Below are 14,959 nucleotides of genomic sequence, written 5' to 3'. Positions count from 1 at the left end.
ATTTTCATGTGAGAAAGTTCACACCCCTAGGTTATTTTTGCTACACATTGTCGCTTTTCCCTTTTCCTTTTTTTTTTGTTTTAAAAAAATCAAAAACTTGTACCATTTACTTCATATTGTAGCAGCAGCACGCAAAGATCAGAGAAAGAAGAAAGAGGAAAGAAAAAAGAGAAAGAAGAAGCAGACTGGCGCCATACTCCGGCCAAGTCGCCAGGGTCGTGGTGTCGCGTTTTAATTATTTATTATTTTATATTATTTTTTTGTTTGAAACCTTCGAAAAGTAATATTGTTGGGTGTAGATCTGAACTTTAGAACTTACCAAACAGATGAAGAAAGTGAATTACGTGAGAATTTTTGGGTGTTTGGGGTATATATATGTATGTAAATTTAGGGTTTTCACTAAAAGATAAGTATTTTAAGAAAATGTAATCCTTTCCGCAAACCAACTCAAGTTATATTTTCATAATTTTCTTCTCTCTATAATTTTCTTTTTGGACGAAAAAAATCTGATTTACTTAAAAATCTGATTTTGAAAATTTTATTTTTAAAGGATAAAATTTTGATTTAATAAAAACGAGTTTCATAAAGAAAATCTTATCTATTGTAATTTTAATTTATTTTTCAAAATTTCATAATTATAAAATCTTACTATAACAAAATAAGTTTCATAAAATAGTTAAAAAAATTTGGGATATTACATAAGTACTTAAAAGGAAAATCATATTATATACATATTATTTTTTTATACCACTCCGTCTCGCCGGCGCCAAACACCGGCAACCGACTCCGCCAACGACGCAACTAGCCTCGAACCTCGAACCACAAACTTCGCGCGCCACACACACGATCGCAAACACCTTGAGTCTTACACACCTTGCTTCGCACAACCAGAGCACTCGCGCACGCCAAGCACGATAGCAGCAGCGACGATTTGTCGCTCGTCGCACCAACCTCGCATAGTTTGGCGCACAGTGTGCAACTTCGCACCGCCCAGCCAACATCGACACCCTCGCTCGCACGTCTTGCACAACCTCTCGTACAAGACCCTCGAACGCACCCACACACGTTCACACAAGACGACGCACACCCTCGCAATTCATCGCACACACTCGCAGAATTCAACCCGTCGCACACACACTCGCACTCGTCGACGGCTCGCACAAGTCCTTCGAATGCCTCTCGCACGCCTTGCACAACCCGACTTCGTCGAAGGCGACGAGATTCAGAGGAAAACGACGAGGGAGAAGGAGAGAGAATTTGAGAGAAAAGAAAGAAGCGACTGATAGAGAGATTAGAGTTTCTGATTTTTTGTTTTTTTTTCCTTTCCTATTTATAGGGTGGCCTTCCTAAGTCTAATAGGATTTGTTTTATTTTATTTGTTTCGAAATTAAAATAAACCAAACCATGATATAATTATGTATACTAAATAGGTTGCTTAATTCGGTTATAATTGTAAGCTTACCCAAACTGTATTATTTAATTGTAAATAATACTAAAATACTTTTCGATTATATTCTTTATATTTTTTCATACTTATAACGAATAAATCCAAAATACGAAGTATTACAGGTTGTTTCCATCTTTAAAACTTCAATTATTAATACTTCAATTATTAATACTTCCTAGCATAGTACTACTATACTAGTCATTAAAATCCATAAAACTCCATTACTAACATCCTTTTTAAAATTCCAGCAACATATAATTTATTAAAACTTCCTTTAGACATACTTAAACTCGTAAGTATAATTAATTTCGTTATTTCTAACATACTACTATGATTTTTCAATCTTTAACACCCTAGAAATCTATGCTTTGATAATTAAAAACCCAATTTAAACATAATAATTAAATCTAAATTTTTTATTTCTTTAATACATTAATTATATAATCATAAATTCATCATTAAATCATTAAATTAAAGCTTCTAAACATAATTTACAGTTAAACATATCATAAAAACATAATATTTAAATAAAACTTGAGGAGGAAGAAAGCTAATCAAACCAACACAAAGAAGGAAGAGGACAAAAATACCGGCTGGAATGACGTGGCAGCAGCAGCGAAATTCACGGTGGTCGACGGTGGTGTAAAGTGAAGGAGAAAGATTTCTTCTTGAGGAAGAAATTGTTTCTTGGAATAGAAGAAAGGAAGAGAGAGAGAGAAAAAACTTGAAAAAGAGAGAAAGGATGTGCGCCAGTTTTGTGAGAGGGGAGAGAGAGAAAGTTTGTGTGTGGTAAAATTTGGATCTAATTTATTTATAGGTGTGTTTTCCTTTTGGGTTCAGGAAAAGACAATTGAGCTTTAATTAGAGTTTAATGATAAATAGGATTGATAATTGAACTCCTATCATCACTAGAATTCCTTTTCCTAATCTAATTATATAACAACCGTGAATTTCCAATACTTCTAAAAAGAACTTAATATAAATAAACTCGGAAATCCAAAGGTGTTACGCCGCGATAATTAGTAATAATAACCGCAAGGCTAATGGTTCTAATGTAAACAATAAACAATAAGTTTTAAATAATTATTACAGACCAACTAAATAGAATGTAAACTAATTATTACAAACCAAGATATAAATCTTATAATCAAATAAATAACAGCGGGAGTCTTACTAAAGTCTTATTAAATCAAAAGAGATCCAACGCACTCTTTAACCCAACCGGAGCTAACTATCTTCAAGTCCCTACACATTAAACACTGTAATATCAACCAAAGGCTGAGCAAGATTTAATATTGTACTAAAACAAAACTATTCAATGTGCAGGTAAGATATCTATGAATATCTTACAAATTCATTTAAAAGTTGTGCAGATTATATATATAATACATTAACTTTCTAACAACCTCAAATCCAATCTTTCTTTCTTTCTGAACTATTCTGTAAAACTTTCAAATATAACCTTTCATAATATGTGAGTAGGAAGTAATAAAATTCCAATGACCTAGCTAGGCTCACTAGATAAGGTAAACACCAAAGTCCCTAGTATGCATACCCCTAACTTGATAACGTACCAAGAAGGAAGACTAATGGCATGAGTATTGATCAATATACTCCCAATTGCTAAAATAAATTGTTGAGACATTGTTAACTCAACATACTTCCATACTCGAGGAATACCGCTTACCGGCAACCCCATAGTTTAATTAAAACTTGGTAACGATGACAAACTTCCTCTTTTCCAATATCTCTATTATATAAGCCAAGAGGGGAGCAACGGTGTCCCCTTAGTAATTCACTTAATTGCCCCTCCACAACATAAATATTACATTCCAAATTTCCAAATACAACCTATAACAGTTAATCAAAACCTATTCTAAGCATAAACTTGCCAAAAAAAAAATCAATCAAATCTCTATTAAATTCAATCAACTCATATAATACTCAATCACATAAACTTACCGATAAAAAAGATTCAATCAAAATAAAAGATTCATAATCAAGAATTTGCCACACATTAATACCACATATAATAAAAAAAATACACGACATTCTCATTATAGAGACAACTTAAATTTAAACTCAAATAAATTTCTCCATAACACAAACTCAATTACAAAAACTAACTTCAAACCAAAAAAAAAAAAAACAGTTCTCTCCATAGATTGGAGTTTCACTACATTTTCGAATACGACATTCTTAAATTTGCGAATGCCTTACTGTTAATCTGGTACACAATTTGTTATTAAAAATAAAAGTATGTGTAGTGTTTATGTTCAGTAATCTTAAGAAATGTAATATGTTCTAATTTAAACTCAAATTACAGTAAATCTTACGAATATGTGTTGTGTTAGAATTTTTTTCTAAAAAAAATAAACTCAAATTATAGTTTATTTAAAATTTCATTCAAATATAGTTGAAATTCAAATTAAAATTACATCAAAAATGGTCGGGAAAAAAATCGTCAAAAAAATATCTTCAAATTTGTTCCTAAATGAAAAAAATAAGATAAAATACTTCAACACGAATTATTTTGTGCCTAGATATTAAAAATAATTTGAGGAAAAGATATTTCAACCCATATATTAAAAAATAAAATTTGTGCCCGTAATCGAATTTCATCCCATCAACTATATATTCATTCAAAATACCTTATCGAAAATATGAAGAGCATCACCATGGCTGCCAAAGCTAGCTCAAATGATGACGAAATCATAATCAAAGATTTCAGGAGAGTGAACTCGGTGACTCGGGAGCTGAACTCGGCTAGAACTCTATGAGAAACTCAATGCTTCTCTTCGAAGTCCACAAAACCGGAGATTGAGATCGAGTGTTAATTTGATTTGGGGAAATTGAGGAAAATGATATAAAGGAGAGAAAAAGTGACGACTCTATTGTTTCAATTAAAATAGAAAGGTAAAAGAATTGCATGAAATTGAGAGATGGGTTTGGGAATAGGGAGAGTAGCTAAGAATTGAAGAGAGAGAAAAAGGACTGCATTATTTATGTGTCTTTTTATCATGGTTATGGGGTTATTTAGAGCTATGACAAAAAATATTAGTTAGAGATGTAATTTCATTACTTATACTTATTTATTAATGTGTTTTTAAATACTATTTGTAAGTATTTCAATCTTTCTTACTCACAAAATGAATGTGAAATTAGATACGAACTTTTATTTTTTGGTTCGTTTTACTACTGAGTAATAGTTATTCCCAAAATGTCATCGCACGCATAGCATGCATAGCTAGTAAATCTCACAAACAATCTCAACTCTTTCATTTTAAATATCGAGAAATGACAAAATCTGAGTTTCAATATATAACATTATAAAAACAATCTCCAATCTCAAAAGGAATTTTCAAAATAGTGTAAATAATTTATGAACTCATCTGTACAATCATAGCAAGAAATCTTACCTTATAAGGTTAAAATTCTAAAATTGAAGACAATAATTAGCAAAAGTTGAAATGAAACATGTTACAATTAAATAAAAATAATTCAAACAGAGTACATTATTATGAAATTAGCAAAAAATGTATAATAAAGAAAAAAATTAGGGTTTACCTTCTTTCTTGACCTTCTCATTGAGGTTTTTAATATAGATAGATTGATTAGGAGGTATATCACCAGATAACATCATTCTCGTCGATTGTGTTCTTAATTCTCAGAGAAGAAGATTGTAGCAGATGAAGAGGAGAGAGAAAGTGCAAAATTGCGAAGCACTAAACAGTTGAGAGCAAAGAGAGATTGAGAGAGACGAAGGCGGTAAAACCCCTTGTTTTCGACTATGGGGTTTTGGTTTCAACTTTTACGAAGTCCGAAGTCCTAAACAGTTGAGAACATAATTTAAGGCCCAATAGGGCTGCGCTTTTTGGAAAAGCGCAGCCCTTCTGTAAAAGTAGGGTTGCGCTTTCTAGACAAGCGCTGCCCTTCACAAAACAGGGTTGCGCTTGTCTAAAAAGCGCAGCCCTACTCTTTACAGTAGGGCTGCGTGTTTTTGACAAGCGCAACCCTTCTATGCTTTTTGAAAAAGCGCAGCCCTTCTGTAAAAGTAGGGATGCGCTTTCTAGACAAGCGCAGCCCTTCACAAAACAGGGTTGCGCTTGTCTAAAAAGCGCAGCCCTACTCTTTACAGTAGGGCTGCGTGTTTTTGACAAGCGCAACCCTTCTATGTGAAGGGCTGCGCTTTTCTATTAAAACGCAACCCTACTTTAACGAAGGGTTGCGTTTATTTAAAAGCGCAGCCCTACACTGTATAGAAGGGCTGCATAATGAAGAAAGCGCAGCCCTTCCAGCGCAGCCCTTCCTTTTTTTTTCCCCTAGTGTTATTAGCAACCACATTTAACAATTCTCAATCTCAAGTCAAAAAGGTTCCTCTACGAACCCGCAATCTACAATATAATAATATAATATAAGTCACTTGACTATACTTCACACAATTCCCCTAAATGACACAACCTAGTTAATGGAATTTAATTGATTTTTCTTAAACGACTCAACCGAGTCGAAAGAACACAACCACATATAACAATACAACACTACCTCACTAATATTTTAACACGACAATGCACTAGTAGAATAATTGCTTATTGCTGCGGTGGTATTGCTGCGGTTTTACCCATACGCAGCAATATATTGCGTAAAAAGAAAAAGTGAAATATAAAATAAAGATATTGTTGCGGTTTCGGCCTAAAACCGTAGCAATACGGTGTGAATAGGAAAACTTTTGAAAAAAAGTTGACTATTTGACCAGACATATTGATGCGTTTCTTGACAAAAACCGCAGCAATATATTAAAATAATATTAAAGAATAATATCTTAATCTATTGCTGCGGTTCCTACAAAAAACCGCACCAATGGACTTTAGAATTTAGTAAAACGCGTCCGCCAAAGTGGCATTTAGGGTTCCTTCTACCCATTTCACTCCTCGATAGTTTTTGCAAACCCTTCTCTCTCCTCCTCTCATCCTCTAACTCTCACCTCTCACCTCTCACCTCTCACCTCTCATCTATCTCTCATCTCCAACGTCGTTCTACCATTCGTTGTTCACACCTTCACCTCTCATCAACATCGTCGTTCGCTGCCTTCAGCTCTCACCGACGTCGTCTTCTTCACCTCCCACCAACGTTGTCTTCTTTGCAACAACAAATCCTGATCGTCGGTCGTCGTTCACCAAGTCGTTCGACTCGAACCCTCATCAGTTTTTTGTTTCCTTTTTTTCTTTTTTTCGTTTTTTAGATCTGAATTCTCTTTCGTTTTTCTCGTTGTTCCTCGTACTGGCACGTCGTTTTTTAGACTCCTCTTCGTCGACCGTCGTTTGTTATAGTTCGTTGACAGTTTGGTGATTTTTTTTTATTTTTTTTTTTCGATTTTCAGATTTTTATTTGTTATATATTTTTCTGCTTTTTTGTAGTTTTTTAATTACAGTTTCTTAATTTTGTAGTTACTGTAATGTCAGTGTGGTGATGTAGTTTTTTCAGTTTTTTTTTATTTTCAGATTTGTAGGTTTCTTAGTTTTTTCATTACAGTTTCTTAATTTTGTAGTTTCTTACCTTTTTTGTTTTAATTTGTTTCTTAGTCTTTTCATTTTAGTTTTTAAATTTGTTAGTTTCTCTTTTGTATTGGTATTGGTAACAGTAAATTGTTATAGGTATGTAACATATTATAATAATTGTACTATAATCACAAAAAATTTATGCCTCGCGAAATTAAAAATTTTTTTTTACCTCCCCAGCGTCTATTGCTGCAGTTTTAGGAAGAAACCGCAGCAATATGCGTATTTTTTATTATTAAATACAACATATTGCTGCGGTTTTCCCTAGAAACCACAGCAATATACTGTATTATTCTGATATAAAATACTAATATTGCTGCGGTTTAGCCTAGAAACCGCAGCACTATGTTCAAATATTGCTGCGGTTTAAATCTGCAACAATATATTAATTACCTATTGTTGCCCCCTTAATTGCTGCGCGGCCAAAACCGCCGCAATAAGCCACTTAATGACCGCACCAATAAGCATTTATTCTACTAGTGATGTCACACAACAATAAAGTAACTTAAACAAACTAGTTAAATTAAATGACAAAATAATCAACCCCAATATAACTCAACTATACACAATACATATATAAGCATAATTATTAGTAGAATTTAAAACAATAGCTAAGCTTTATATATATGAACAGTGAGTCAGATTATTTGAAAAGAAGACCACTAAGCAATATGCAGAGTTTTAGGCTGCAATACAAGGACTTGCTACATTAGATTGTTTGCATCCTCTCGCAATTCTCTCGAGAACTAAGGTATGATGTAGGAATATTGATAAATTTTGCTTCATATAACTACAACCTGCAACCTAATAATAGTCAACCCCTACCCATTAGAGAAAGCATACTCCAACTCAAAAATATGACATCTAAATAAATTCAAACATTAAACATGAACAGAATACTCAAATTTCATATAACAAATTTTTTTCCCAATTTAATTTTATTGAAGAACCCTAACTTGACAAAATTCCAAATTCAGAAAATAATTAACCAAATACAAAATTAAACTTATGATTATAACTTACTTGCTTAGGGTGAAATACTAGAGTAATATTATTCAATAGAGGACCCCAAAAACCACTCCTTGATTCGATTCTCGACCCGAAACCGCAACTCCCAAAACACTATTTTCCTCTTCGAAAAAAATCCACAAAAATGAGAGGTTTTGAAGGTGGATGAGTGAAAATTGATGGGTGATTATGATTGCTGACTTCCTATTTGTGGCTCTAATGGAGTGTTGGAGAAAAGCAAACAAAGCAACAGAAGAAAGAAAGGAAAAGAAAGGAGAAAGAATGAAGGAAGGAAAGGCTTTCTTTTGGCTACGGGGAACTTTGAGATTTTTTTTTCTCCCTCCTTTATAATAATACATAATGTGTAATTGGGTAGTTAACCTAGGAAATTTAGGGATCGATTTTCTTGGCCGCTTCTAAGGTAAAGTCAAAGCTAGTAAAAATATTTTTAATAAAAGAAATCTGAAATTATTTTCCTAGAATAAATTAATGTAACTAATTACTAAACGAGTATAAATATACGGGGTGTTACTAATTAGTATTTGGATTCCTCAAGCCCATTTAAACTCCTTTTTCAAATCCAAAAAGTATTTAAAATGTTTTTCAAAGCATGCCTTAACAAAATATTTTAACTTCCTTAAATCCTTAAAATATTTCCTTTGACTTTCAAATAGTCAATCTTTAAAGAAAGAACTTATTCTTAAACTAAATTATATTTAAATATAAATTTATATATATTAAAATATATTTATAAAATCTATAAATTTACGGATGATTACATATTAGATGGAATCGACATAGAAGGAGAAAATGTCATCTATATATATATCTAAAGTAAAATCCTTGAGGCCACGTGTCGTTCAGTTAGCGATTTCAATCCCACGTGGCATGACGTGGCATGCTCCTTTGATCAGTATTCCTCGAAGCTCAATGAGGGTGTCCACGTGTCACTCGAATCAAATCATATGTAATTGACGTCAATTAAGGATTTTAATTGATATGTGATCTACATAATTAAGGAAACGTTTATTGGAATAACGTAGTCTTTGTAATCTATGTGAACCAAATTGCACGTGAAAATTAAAAAAAATAACTGAATATCAATCACGATATTAATTGATACATTTTCGAATCAATTAAGGAATCAATTAAGGAAATCTCAATATCAATCACGGTTGTAATTGATACTAAACCAACCAACCATGCTAATAATAAGGAAACAATTTTACATTACTATAATTACAAATAAATAAATTAAAAAACAATTAGGGAGGATATTAGAAGATATATTTCAGAATTAAATTTTCGAATCAATTAGGAATCAAATACGGAAATTTGAATATCAATCACGATTGTAATTGATACTTACCCAACCACCATGCTAATATTAAGGAAACAATTTTACATGGTGGTAATTATACTCGGCCATATGTAGTATAAATATAAGTGTTTCATTGGCCTTTGTCTCACCACACCAAACCATAACCCAAGCTTTCGTAATTTTAACAATTAAAAGAGAGTCCAAATGACGTTTTTTGGATGGTCATGGCACACCACAAAACAGTTTGTTCGTTTCTTATTCACGCGCTTTTATGAGATCAGTTTCAAAAAAATACTAAATCAAAACCAATTTAATAACCATAAACGTGATATGCCTGTAATTGAAGATGTAATTCATGAAGTCCCATGTGAAGCACAATGCGCCTCAATTGAAGATTCTGCGTGTAAACCAAAAACGTGTGAAGATACATGGCATCCAAAATTGGCACATTCTAATTTCTTTGATGTTGATGCGATGGTGTTAACACTATTTCGTTCGGGTCGTCTTTTGAGTCATAAAGTATCAACTGAATTCACGCATGATATATGTTATGATTCGCCTATATGGGATACTATTGAAGACGTGTGTTCATCAAAAACTAGGTTTAGGGTCTACTTGGATTGTGATAACATGATGTTGTACTACCTACACACTTTACCTCCAAGGATTCATAAAGTGCGCCATGAGTGTTTCGAAGAATTGAATTTGGTCGACGGAAATCTTCTTCAAGAAGTTTTTCCTCGTAAAAATCCCTTGTGTTCCTCTAGCTTGTTTATTCGTTTAAGTTTTAATTTCCGCAAAAAGTTACGTTTATTTCTACACCTACAATTCACCCCCCCCCCCCTCTTGTAGTGTTCCTAGGGAAATAACAAAGGGCACCTTCATGCATATGACAACATTGTGGACAAATGGGATTACTTCGCATGGGGTCCTGATGATCTCAATAATTTATGTGATGCATACTTATGTAATCGCGAAGCAGCTTTTTTCTACGCTTGCTCCACTAGATTTTCTTTGATATGATATAGTTGTTTTAAGTTTTTGCTTTATATACATTTGGAGTTTAATTTTCAATTGTATTAAGGTTCTTTTCATAATAAGAGTTTTAATTTCAATAAGATAAGTTTTTATTAATCTTATATATTTTTCATAGTAAATGATAATCATTTTTGTTAAGTTATGATAAACTTATATTCAGTTTGACCACATATCAAAGCAATCTATACCAATATTTAGATTAAACACTAATAATCAAAACTTATAAATGGTTGATTTAAATTTCAGATATTGTTGTTTATTAAGGCACACTTATAACTGTTTAAGTCTAAATAACGTTAATTTAAGTAGTTGGCTTATTTAAGATTCAAATATATACTTACCTATATATGGAGTGAATAATTAATTTGTAAGTAATGTAATCAAATATTATTGTTACACCAATTTAGGTAAAGGTTGTGCATTATATGTCTTATATTTTTTTTTATCTATACAAAAAAAAAATTACGATTTGTGGGCAATGATTTTACAAGAGCTATACTTATGTAACCAATGATACCATTTTTCGTAATAATTGTATTTTAGGAATATATGGTTTATTCAAAGTATAAATATGCTAAATATATTAGTAATTGATTAGTTGATTATCTGATTTTAGGAATATATGCATAGATTTGCGAATATATGTCCTATATTTTTTGAATCTCAACATTAATTCAAAAGGAATCATGCTACTATTATTTTTTATTAATATTTGTATTTCAGGAAGATATGTGTTACTCGAAGTTAAATTAGGCTAGATATGTTATTAATTAGGGCAGTTTATGATATGATTTTTAGTGATTTAATGACTTAAATGAATGTAACAACTTATTATAAGCAATTAAGAAATCGGTGATTAAGATTATCATATTTTTACAAGGAAAAAAATTGATTAGGAAATCGGTTATTAAGATTGTCAATGATTATGAGATATTCATATTTCAGGTAAGTAATTCCTAAAATCACTGTACGAATATATTCAAATCTTCTTTAGTTTATTTGTAGTTAATTCAGAAGGAATCATCATACTACTATCTTTTTAAAAATAAAGTAATAATGATACAATTATTCGTAATAGTTGTATTTCAGGAATATATGGGTTACTCGAAGTTAAAATAGGCTAGAAATATTATTAATCGATGTAGTTTATGATATGATTTTGAGTGATTTAATGATTTAAATGAAGGTAATAACTTATTGTAAGCAGTCTTATAATTGGTGATTAAGATTGTCATTGATTATGATATATTCAAATTTTAGGTAAGTAATTCCTACAATCACTATACGATTATATATAGATAATTTTTAGATCTCAACGTTAATTCAGAAGGAATCATGATACTATTCTTTTTTTTTAAAAATGTTTATAATAATACAAATTTTCCTAATAATTGTATTTCATGAATATATAGGTTACTCGATGTTAAAATAGGATAGATATCTTATTACTTGATGTAGTTTATGATATGATTTTGAGTGATTTAAAGCCTTAAATTAAGGTAACAATATACTGTAATCAATTTTATAATCGATGATTAAAATTGTCATTGATTATTAGATATTCATATTTTTCAATTTTCTAATCGAATTGGGTCTTAGATTTTTGACCAAATCATTTCCTTAAACAGCTTCATATTAACGTGAATACTAATTCGTAAATATCGTTTACTTCACTTTATATAAATACACACTGAGCTCTTACTCCTAATCTTAATTCATATTTGTTTGAAAACCCGTTTATTCCATCTTTCATTCATTCGAATATTTTCCTACACAAATGGCATCCCGAAATGATGCACCTGTTAAAAAAATAATTAATGTTTCTATTTGGTTAAGGGAACAAAATATATCACTATTGAAGTCCGGATAATACGGGTTTATAAGAAGCCAAACTTTATGAACAATCTGGAAGCTGGTAGCATTGAAATGATTTTGATGGATGTACATGTAAGTGATTTGTAATCATATTATATATATAGATATTTGTATTCGTTTCTTTTACTAATAGTCAATTATATCATATATGTGTTTATAGGGTACAAAAATACATGCCAGTATTCGAAGGAACCTAATTGTTGTTTTTTGGCCTAAGATTGAGGAAGGTGGATTTAGACATATTTCAAAATTTTTTGCTACGTGATAATGCTGGATACGAGCTAACTACTGATACATATATGATATGATCATTTTCTATAAGTAATATGAAATGGAATAATAATTATGTAGAGTTCTAGTTCTGTTAGAATTCTATGTAATTTAGGGTTTTATTTAAGTAAGTGTGTAAATGATAAAGGAATCCTATTATGAGTAGGAGTCTAATTCCTTATCATTGAGTCTTATCATTAAGTCTTAATAATTATTAGGTTTAGGCGTGTGATTAGGCTAATTATCTTTTATCTTTAAGCTTTACTAGTTCTAGTAGGTTTAGGAAAGTATTGTAGTATATAAAGGCTATTCGGCCATCTTAAATAAAGTAGAGAAGTTTTAGATTAAAGTGTTAAGCTTGTGCTTGCATAGAACTGAGTGTTCAAATACACAAACCGCGACTTTGTGTGATCTTGGAGCCGAGACTCACAAGAGAACCCCTTAAACTGCGATTTAAGAGCCTATCCATTTTATTATTATTGTTGTTCGTCTATAAATCCATAAAAACATAAAAAGAGTTCGAAAGAACCAACAAAAATCACATCAACTACGCAACATAAATTCACCATATCAATGAATTATGGATCGTCTATAGTAGACTGCAATCCTTTGGATATCCCACTATATGGTTTTGAATTTGTTCCATTTGGTGATATTTTGGCCAAAAAAGGTTCTGATGTTTATCTCATTGGTATGTTTATTTTGTTCTATAATCATTTCCTTTATTTATATGATTTTTAGTTTATTTTGAAACGTACACCTTAAGTTATAATTTTTTTTAAAAACAACATATAGATATAATTGGGCAAGTGACTGCGTATGGTGAACTAACCAAGACCGCTAAATCGAGGTGCATGACTATTGAGCTGATGGACACAAAGTATGTGTATATACATTATTATTTATTGACTATCTTTTTTGGGACAATTTTTTGAATTTTATTCAAACTTTAATATAACAACTTATGAAATTTTTCATTCGTATTTCTAATTAGGAATGACAACCTAACATGTGTTCTATGGGGCACATATGCTGATGAGATGATAAATTACATAAATGCTGAGGGAGCTAATGGTGCAATTATAGTCATCTTACACTTTGCAAAACGAATCATGTATAAAGGTAATTCGTACTTTTATTTAATCCATGCTTAGAGTTGAATTTTTGTATTAAATATGTATTAGCTTTTTAATTTTCGTATTAGATTTGTAATAGATTTTATCTTCGTACTAAATATGTATTAAATATGTATTGAAGAATCAAGAAAAAGTAAAATATAATGCACCACTTAATTTTTTTTTTCCGGATATTTTTAAAAAAGTGACTAAATTGTATATTTAACATAACTACTTCGTATGTTTTATACGTAAATTAGATTCGATTTTAGTTATTTAAATTTTTATTGTGTTATAGATATTAATTTGTCTATCTGTTTTTTTATAATAGGTGGTGTTCGTGTTCAAAATTCTCGATATGCTTCAAGATTGTTCATTAACACACAATTATCTGAAATTATTGCTTTTAAAGATAGGTAAGTTATATTAATTTTCAATTTAATAGATGACATATCAGCCACATTTATATAATTAAACATTTATATAATTAAAGTTTTAATGATGATCAATGTTATATATCAATTACCCTACTTAACACTCATAAATACAACAAAATAAATTTCATACAAGAATAATCCTTTTTTTATCATGCAACTATGTATTAGAATATCATGTAATTGTATGTTATCTACCACAATAATATAATTTGAAATTCTGTAACTACATCTAATTATTTGTATAGAACAACACATTCATTAGCAGGTCAATATAATTGTACTTAACCATGTAGGTGAACTATGAATATGAGTTTATTTTGTTCCACCTAATAATATCAAATACAAATAAATAATTATTACATTTATTATTAACAACAAATTACATCGCTTTAAAATATTATTTACATATAGCAATAAACTAATATTAGGTGGAATAAAATAGTTACCCATTAATAGTAACCAACATGGTTAAGTATTATTATTTAATTTATTATACCAATTAAATATATGTTATGGATCACATAGTAAGCATGTATTGATAGTATTAATATAAATGTAATTTATGTTGTGTCATATAAAGTTAAAGAAATTATACCTGCGTTTCATCACATATCACCAAATATGTAAGTTTCGGACTCTATGTTGTTGCATGATATCCTACAAATATATCTACATTATATATTAGCTATTAACTTTGTTTATAAAATAAGAACATATGAAAGATTGAGTACATTATTAGATAAATAGGAAAATGATCTCTTGGAAAATGCATTATTAATACAAAAACTCATACAAATAGTAGGAACATACAAAATGCATACACATTTAGCACGACTTGTCTAAGATTGTGCTACATGATTGTTTTGCAGCATGTGTTGCAAAACTCAACA

Source organism: Beta vulgaris, chromosome 2, assembly GCF_026745355.1.
Source record: "Beta vulgaris subsp. vulgaris cultivar EL10 chromosome 2, EL10.2, whole genome shotgun sequence".
Classification (NCBI taxonomy): domain Eukaryota; kingdom Viridiplantae; phylum Streptophyta; class Magnoliopsida; order Caryophyllales; family Amaranthaceae; genus Beta; species Beta vulgaris.
This window is presented reverse-complemented; position numbering follows the sequence as displayed.